An 8,010-nucleotide genomic window follows, 5' to 3' on the forward strand; every position below is an offset into this window, starting at 1 on the left:
ATCTTACAGTAGTTTTGGAAGGAGCTGAATAGAAATACTTTTACTCATAAACAAACAACATATAGCAACAAGAAGACTGTAGCCACCTATTCACAAGTTGAACAAAAGGCATATATTTTCTCTGTGTGTTTGTACTTTTATTGAATGAGGAATATGAGTCAGGGTAATGGTAAATATTTTTTGGTTAGAGTGCACTTTAATCAAAATAAAGCACTGAATATTTAAAGATTTATGGATAAGATGCAGGCTGTAAAATATATGTTTCATTAAAATTACAGTGCAGTTACAAAATATATAAGCTGTAATGGGCTGCCTGTACCCTGGATTTAATATGCAGTGGATAATTAAAAATACCAACACTGGATTTAAGTACTAAAAGTCCCTTTTTAAATACAAATCTATTACCTCCATATTCCCTCCTTCTCTTGTACCAGTCAGTATTTTATTCAAACCCACTTTGTATAAACTATTTACACAGTGACTGGGGGCTAGAGTACGCATGGACAGTGCATATAGACTGTAAGGGTTCACTTCAGTACAGAAAATACAGACCAGCAGAGACTAGCTCAGCGTTTTAACGTGTATCTTTCAATATAACGATAGACCCTGGAACGCTGAACTCTAAGAATCTGTTTTCTTAACTACTACACTCATTAATAATGCTTTCGCTCCCACTGAAATGTGGGACATATTGGTCCCCTCTGTTATCTACATACCTCAGAAGTCTAGTACTTTTATCTGTTTGAATACTACTTTATCTGACGCCCTACTGAAATGTGCATGTGTGCTTTGAAGATTTCTTGGTTTTTGACATAAAAATACAGAAAGTTGAGTTCAAAAACAGTTCTTATTTTTACTCTGCTGCATGTTCAGACTACTCTTTTTTTCTCCTTCTGTGCTTTTTTTTCCCCCTTCAAATGATGGTAGTCCATTGCTAAGAGGAAAATCTTAAAAGATGCTCCACTGTCTGTGACCCTTTCTCAGCCCAGATGTCTGCCTTCCCCCCCTCCCCTCTCTCTCTCTCTCTCTTTTCTCACAGCTTCTTTCTCTATCCTAACATTCATTAAACTCATACGACCTCCAGGTGGGGGGTGTAGCCAGTGTCGCTGCACCACCTCTGATGCCCTTCTTGTCATCATGTTCGCCAGTGCCTCATTTCTGTGGCTTACTGGCACACAGGTGAGCGTCTATGCAGTCGTCACTGTGAGCGGCAACTCTCTGTATGGTACACATGGGTCCTAATTAGGCCTGAGGGCTGGAGAGGAGCGATCCCAGAGAACAAGCATCAGCCAGAGTCTGATTAGACTCTGAAAGTGAACGGCTCTCCAGAGATTGCTTGCAGGTCAAAACTCTCTCTCTCACACACACACACACACTCAGCTTTCTTTTTCAAATACGAATTCCCTCTGGAAGCAACGGATGCAAATCCTTTGCATTTTGGAGCACTGCGATGTGACCTATTTGCACTCGAGCTAATGAGGTGCTTGTTAAGCTTAATGAGTATTTGTTAAAACTCACGCTGAAATTGTTGTTATGAAACATTATGACTAAATGAACCATTTCTAACATTTTCCTACACAAGGTTATATTTAATGTGTTGTTTTAATCAAAATATTGATCCTATTTAGCACAATTCACATCATCTCGTCCCTATGGAGCAGCGTGGTAATTACTTAATGCTCAAAATACCTGAAGGAGGTGAAGTTATCTGTTAATACTTCAATGTACTCTTCACTAGCACTAGTCCTTTTTTACCTTCCATACTCCCTAGAGATTTTTAGAAAAGGGCTGAGAGCATTCTTGATAATTTTTTAACACTGTCGTCTGATATTGATTCATTCATAAAGCAGCAATATTGGGTTTTTTTTGTTGTTGTTGTTGTTTTTTGACTGAAGGGTGAAAATCAAAACTGAAAAGGCCTACTTTTCTCTAAAGTACCAAAAATAATAAATCAAAAAAATAACTAAACAGAATCCAGCACAGTGGCTGAAGACAAACATGAAGTGTTTAAATGTCATACTGATGTTCTTGGTGCACAGAATGTAGAATCCCTGCTGGTTAATGTAGCTTCAAACATTCACTCTTTTGGATTTTTAATGAGCTTAGACGTCAGATAGAACCAGTGGCAAAAGATCATTTCAAAAGGAATCCTTCCCTGAAACGTTAATAAACGCGGTCGTTTTTACATACCACTGTTAACAATTGCTAAAACATTTTTAATGCATGCCTGCAGGAAAATTCATTTTACATGCATGCTCCATTTAAGCTGCGGCAAATTAAAATAGTATGCATTCACACTGCGTTCCCTGTCCCTTGCTCAGGATGTTCACATGCGATAGAATGAGGTTCCCTTGTATCCAAGTGAGACAGCAGCTGACACTGCAGAGGCAGAGATTCAGCAGTGTACCTCGTTCAGTCCTAATGCTTCAGAATAGTTTAACTTCTGCAGCCGACAGGATGTCCCAGTGGTCGAAATCACCAGTGGCTTAGGAGCCAAATTAAAATGAAGTGCTGACAACTGTGGCAAAGTCTCAAGTACGTAATGATACATGTTCTACAACTATTTGCAGACCAGTGTTGGAACTGCAGTCTGTAGGGATGACATTTAATAAGCGTGTGCATGTGTTGTGCTCTAATAAACTTATTGAGGAAACCAGGGAGGTGAAAAAGTCAAATATAATTCTGAAATGTCAGCCATATTTTTGACAAAATAGCATCATTTTGTCATTGATGGTCATGCTAAAAGCAGCCAGAGATATTTTTTTTCCCGTTTGCATTCAGATCTTCAGATCTACGTTACAAATCAACAACAACCTCCCTGCCCCTTTTTAACTCGTCCCCAGCTGAGAGTGAGAAAAAGATGGCAAAGACGTGAGATTTTGTTGGCCGCGTGCCCTTTCAAGATTTAGATCTGTGAAATTCCTCCAAATTAGAAACTGTTGTTCGCTGCCATCTCCTTGTTGTTGTATCCGTTTGTCAGATGAGCGAGGTTCTGTTTTGTGTGGAGTAGCTATAGTGAGGTAGAGAGCTGATTAGATTGGAGGAGTAGTCAGACCTCAGCATCTCTCCCAACAGGAGATGTGTTCTAATTAGAGTGTGTGCCTCATGTCTCACTGAGGAGAATAACAAGCCTCATCCCAAGACTGCCTCCATATGAATCTCACATCCACAGAAAAACCAAAACACATCTGATGTATCAGCAACCTCTGGACTCTAGACCACACCTGAGTTGACAGGCGGTGCATTAGAATTTTCATGGGGGTTTACAACGTGTGAGCAGGAAGCCTTTGCAAAGATGGAGCAGCAATGTTGAGGTGAAGCCAGGAAAGATTTGCTTTCCGCTTTTAATGCCCTAAATAATCATTTCAAGCAATGAACACATCTTTCAGTTGGATATGATTATGGGGGATTTAAATAAACATAAAAATATAAATATAAATAAAAAAAAGACCCTGCTTGAATGTGTGAAGCCATTCTAAAATACACATAAATTGTTTGTTGTGCAAATGTCTTTTAAACATGAAATATGGGTATGTCTTACAGTTTAAATAACCCTTTTTCTGGGGTATTAAAAATAATGATGTATTTGAATTATATTTCACATTTCATAAAGTTGATAATAGGCATGATTTTCCTGCACACCAATATATATTAAATAAATAAAACTATCATTTGATGCTCTTCTACATTTATAAATCTACTAATATCTTGTGTTAGCCTAAACGATTATCGAGGCAGTATAATATAATCTTTGGCACTTTGAGAAATAATCCTGCAGTGTTTTCCTTCACTTAAATTAAAATTGCTCTCTATCAGACAATAAATTCTTGGTCATAAACATCACATACACACACATACACTCACACAGTGGAGGATGGTCCAACCTCCCCGGGCGGCTTGTCTCAGATTGGATGTCAGATGCTGGAGACAGCTGCACTCATCACAGCTTTTATGAATACATTACCTTTTATGTTCATCCAAACACTGATTTATCTTCCTCAGAAAATCAAAGAGGACAGACATTCACTCACCAGTCCTCTGGAAAATTGGAACTTTCAAAAAATTGTGCCGTACGTAAGACAAATATCTGCAGCCAAAATAAGTGCAAATCGTTCAGCCAAGTGGTAATTCAAGCCTCATCTTTGACAGAGTGCGTGTGCAGATGTTTATGCCCCCCCCCCCCTTTTTTTTTTTTTTTTTTTGAGGAGAGATTGCTTATGAAATATCAAAGTGCGTTATTTGCCTTCATGAAACTCCACAACATCAAAGACTTTTTCCCCATCTCCCACAAGAACCCAAGTATCTTCTAGTTTCTTTACCCGTGCAGCCTCGCCTGTCTTCCTTCTCAGCATTGCTCAAAAGGCAAACGCCTCTAATGATACAAGATACTAGATGGAGAGACTGCTGCCAACAAAATGGGGAGAAAAAAAAAACATTTTGGGTGATGATTGACATCCCCGCATCTTTTTATTATTCCTGTGATGTTCGTCCAGACACGCTGATGCCAGAAACTGTGGCCTCACACTTTGGCTGATGCAGCAATCTGGTGATATGCGTCGCTCTGCCTGCCAACCACCTGGCTGGAAGAAGCATAATCAACCTCTCAGTCAATCACTCCTCGCACAGCCAATGGTGTAGGATGAGTGTCAGAGGAAGTGAGGCAGACATGCGCTGGCTGTATGTCCAACTTTGACACTTCACACCTTGCTCTCTAGCATTCTGATGAGTCCTATGTTGGCAAGGCCCTGGGATTCCAGCTACAGACTTCTGTGCATTATGGAGGAGAAGTGAATGTACAGAGTGTGGGAGAAATGTGTCTGCTGGGGTCTCAGACACTTTTCAGGTTAAGGTTTTAAGTATATCCTCTGCCATCGTAAGTAGAAACAGCACTGAGTTACCTAAAATGTCAGTGGATGAATTAATTAAATCACTGTTATAAGTTACAACCAATTTACAATTTAAGCTTTAAAGGATGATGAAGATTATGTCTTGCACATAAAAAAAGGTTTTCACAAATGACCCTTGAAAAATATGACTAGGACTATTTCTGACAGCTATTGGTCTTGCCTCTGGTTCGCAAACAAAAGCACAGTCTCAAAGGTGTTAAAGTTGTTTTCATGGCACCACTCATTGCTTGCAGGTTATGTAATTCAGCCGCGAATGTCCCACATGACACGTCATGTATATTGCATTGCCTAAAAAGCAGTTCTCTCTCTCCGACTGCACTCAAGGCTTGCTAGATTTTTCATCTCCAATTAGAAGGGAACTAAAGTACTGCATCACTGGACTCAAGAGAAGAGAAATAATTGACATGCTCGCTCCTGAAACAAGTGAATAATTGAATTTGTTTTTCCATTCGGTGGAGAAGAAAAAAAAAAAAGGCTCACATTGAGAATACATTAAGTCATGTGTAAGCTGTTGCTTGGCATGATGTCAAAGTTCGCTATAGATGAAGCACTGAATAGTGATGGGTTGCAGAGTGCGGAGTACTTTTCTCCAATGCTCAAAGAATGAAAGAAGCAAAAATGAAAATGAAAGACCTGAAGGAAGCTCTTTATGACAGATGACTCTTTTTTCTTTCCTGTTTTATTTCAGTTTCTCGGATGCAAGGTGTTCATTGCTATTTTAAAGCATTTAAGTGGGCAGGGAGGCTCATACTGTACACTCTAAGGTAAATAGAAATAGCAGCTGGACAACGATCAACTGAACCAGAACTGCGGAGGAGGACAAACAAACAAAAGAACTCACTGTCAAATGACTTGCTGCTTTCTGAAATAGCAACTCGGGTCGCTTTTAAAATTATAATTACATCAGTAGAAGTTTACGATCCTGCCACCTGTAAAACTACAAATATTATCTTGGAATATCACTGTTGGCAGGAATTGAGGCATTTAATGTAGCTAACTTATAGTGGCCACTTTGGAGTACAAGTAGCAATTATGGAATGATGTCAAATGCTAAATATTTTAAACTGACAACCAATTAACCTATCAACTTATTAATAGGTTAATAGACGCCTTTCACAGCAGCCATTTTGACATGAAACAGTAGCATGTTGGTTCACTGGAAAGGCTCTGTCAGTATCATTGGTTGTTTCTATGTGTCAACCTTGTGATAAACTAGCAACTTGTCCAAGGTGTACCCCGCCTCTTGCCCAATGCCAGCTTGGATTGGCTCCACCCCCTTGAGACCTTAATAAGGATAAATGGATGGATACTAAAATGTAGCATAACAGTACCAGAAGAGAAGACAAAGTCTACAAACATACATCGTTATGTCTGTTAATTTTATTTAAAATATTACCACAATAAGCGAGTGGTCATACCAGACCAACTGATGTTGTAGTTGCAAAAACTCATTTGAGTTACATTGTTTCACTTTAAGATATTGTCAATTTAAGTTTCTACTTTTTCAAGACAATCCAGGTCTGAATGACATCATCCCATGAGAATCCTGTGCACTTATTCTAACAATAACTGAAAAAATTCTTAAAAGACACTTTTTTTGTGCTGATGAAAGCGTATCTGAACGCTCTCTGATCTATAAATACTTACACAGCTGACTTAAGGGGTGTTCAACGCAGCCGCCACCACATGCTTTTTAAAGTTTTCCATTCATCTGCTAATCTCACATCTTTATTTGTGTCTTCTGTCTAGTTTAAAAAAAAAAAAAAATCCCACACTCCTTTGGGTTTTCTGTATGTGGTGTTCATGGATGGCATGAATGACTGTTGACAGGAAAGAAACAGTAAAAATGTCAGAGTGCGGACATAATATTGTTGCACATTTAATGCAACACAGTTAAATATCTCTGCAGCATACCACCATCAGTTTTCTGAATATGTATTATAGTGGTTGTTTATTACATCAAAATATGTAAAAAAAAAAAAAATGCAGTGGGATGATTTTTATTAGATATTATGTATGACATACATAAATATAACATTACATATTTTCATATAAAAAAAAAAATCACCACCACAACATAGACTTGAAAATGTAAACTACAGGGTTAAATGTATATTTCTGGAATAATTATCAGGTTCTCAGCATTGCAGTGCTGGTGAATGTGTTGTTGTTTATGATATTGTGCGTCACCTTCACCGCAGCAGTCAATGCATCAATCCATCCAAACAGCGAGCGGATAAAGAGTGAAAGATAATCACGAAGAGCCTGCTCATCATGCCTTTCTATCCAGGGACAAAATGGAGACTTAGCTACAGCACCAAGGATTGGATTTGGCCACAGGAGATACCAAGATTGGATTGATCAATATGATTAGATTGCCTTTCTAAAATGAATCAAGCACATTCATGTGGCAAAATCAAAACATGTGTGTTACATTCAGGGCTCAAGACGGGTAACGTCACAGCTTTGTGTGTTAAATCCAGATAAAAGTTGAATTCTCCACTGAGGTCTCGCTAATGATGTTCTCTTGGAACTGATACAATTGGCAAATGATTATTGATTTGAACCAGAGGAGGCTGGCTCCTTTACAAAAATGATCTTGTGCCACTTTGCAGTCTGTATGTTTTCTCCTTACATTCATACATGCATATCAATTGAAACAACCTGACGTTTTTCGTCACAACACAGACTAAATGCTAATTTCTCATAATCTATACAATTCAGACCCTCGTCTGCATGCAGCCCCATCACACCACAGGCAATTTTTAAAATTTCATCACTTTTCAGGCTGCACAAGAGGTGAGAAGTGAAAATGTAATTCCCCAAACCGATGACTGTTATACAAAATTACAAGAATAGAAAGACAAAGAGGCAGCATTAACTCTTAATATGCCCAGCCTTGGGCCAAACTAATAAAGCCACAATTGAATCAGCCCTAAATAAATGATGGCGCTGTAGTTTAATAACATATCATCACCCTCACTGGCAGCATTGGATTTGACGGTACTATATATCTTAATAATCCCGCAAGTTCAGATTGAAGGGCATTTCTCAGGGACAAGTGTTGCTTTATTTCCCTAACTCATTATTTTTGTGTCTGCTG

Source organism: Larimichthys crocea, chromosome XVI (genome assembly GCF_000972845.2).
Source record: "Larimichthys crocea isolate SSNF chromosome XVI, L_crocea_2.0, whole genome shotgun sequence".
Taxonomy (NCBI): domain Eukaryota; kingdom Metazoa; phylum Chordata; class Actinopteri; family Sciaenidae; genus Larimichthys; species Larimichthys crocea.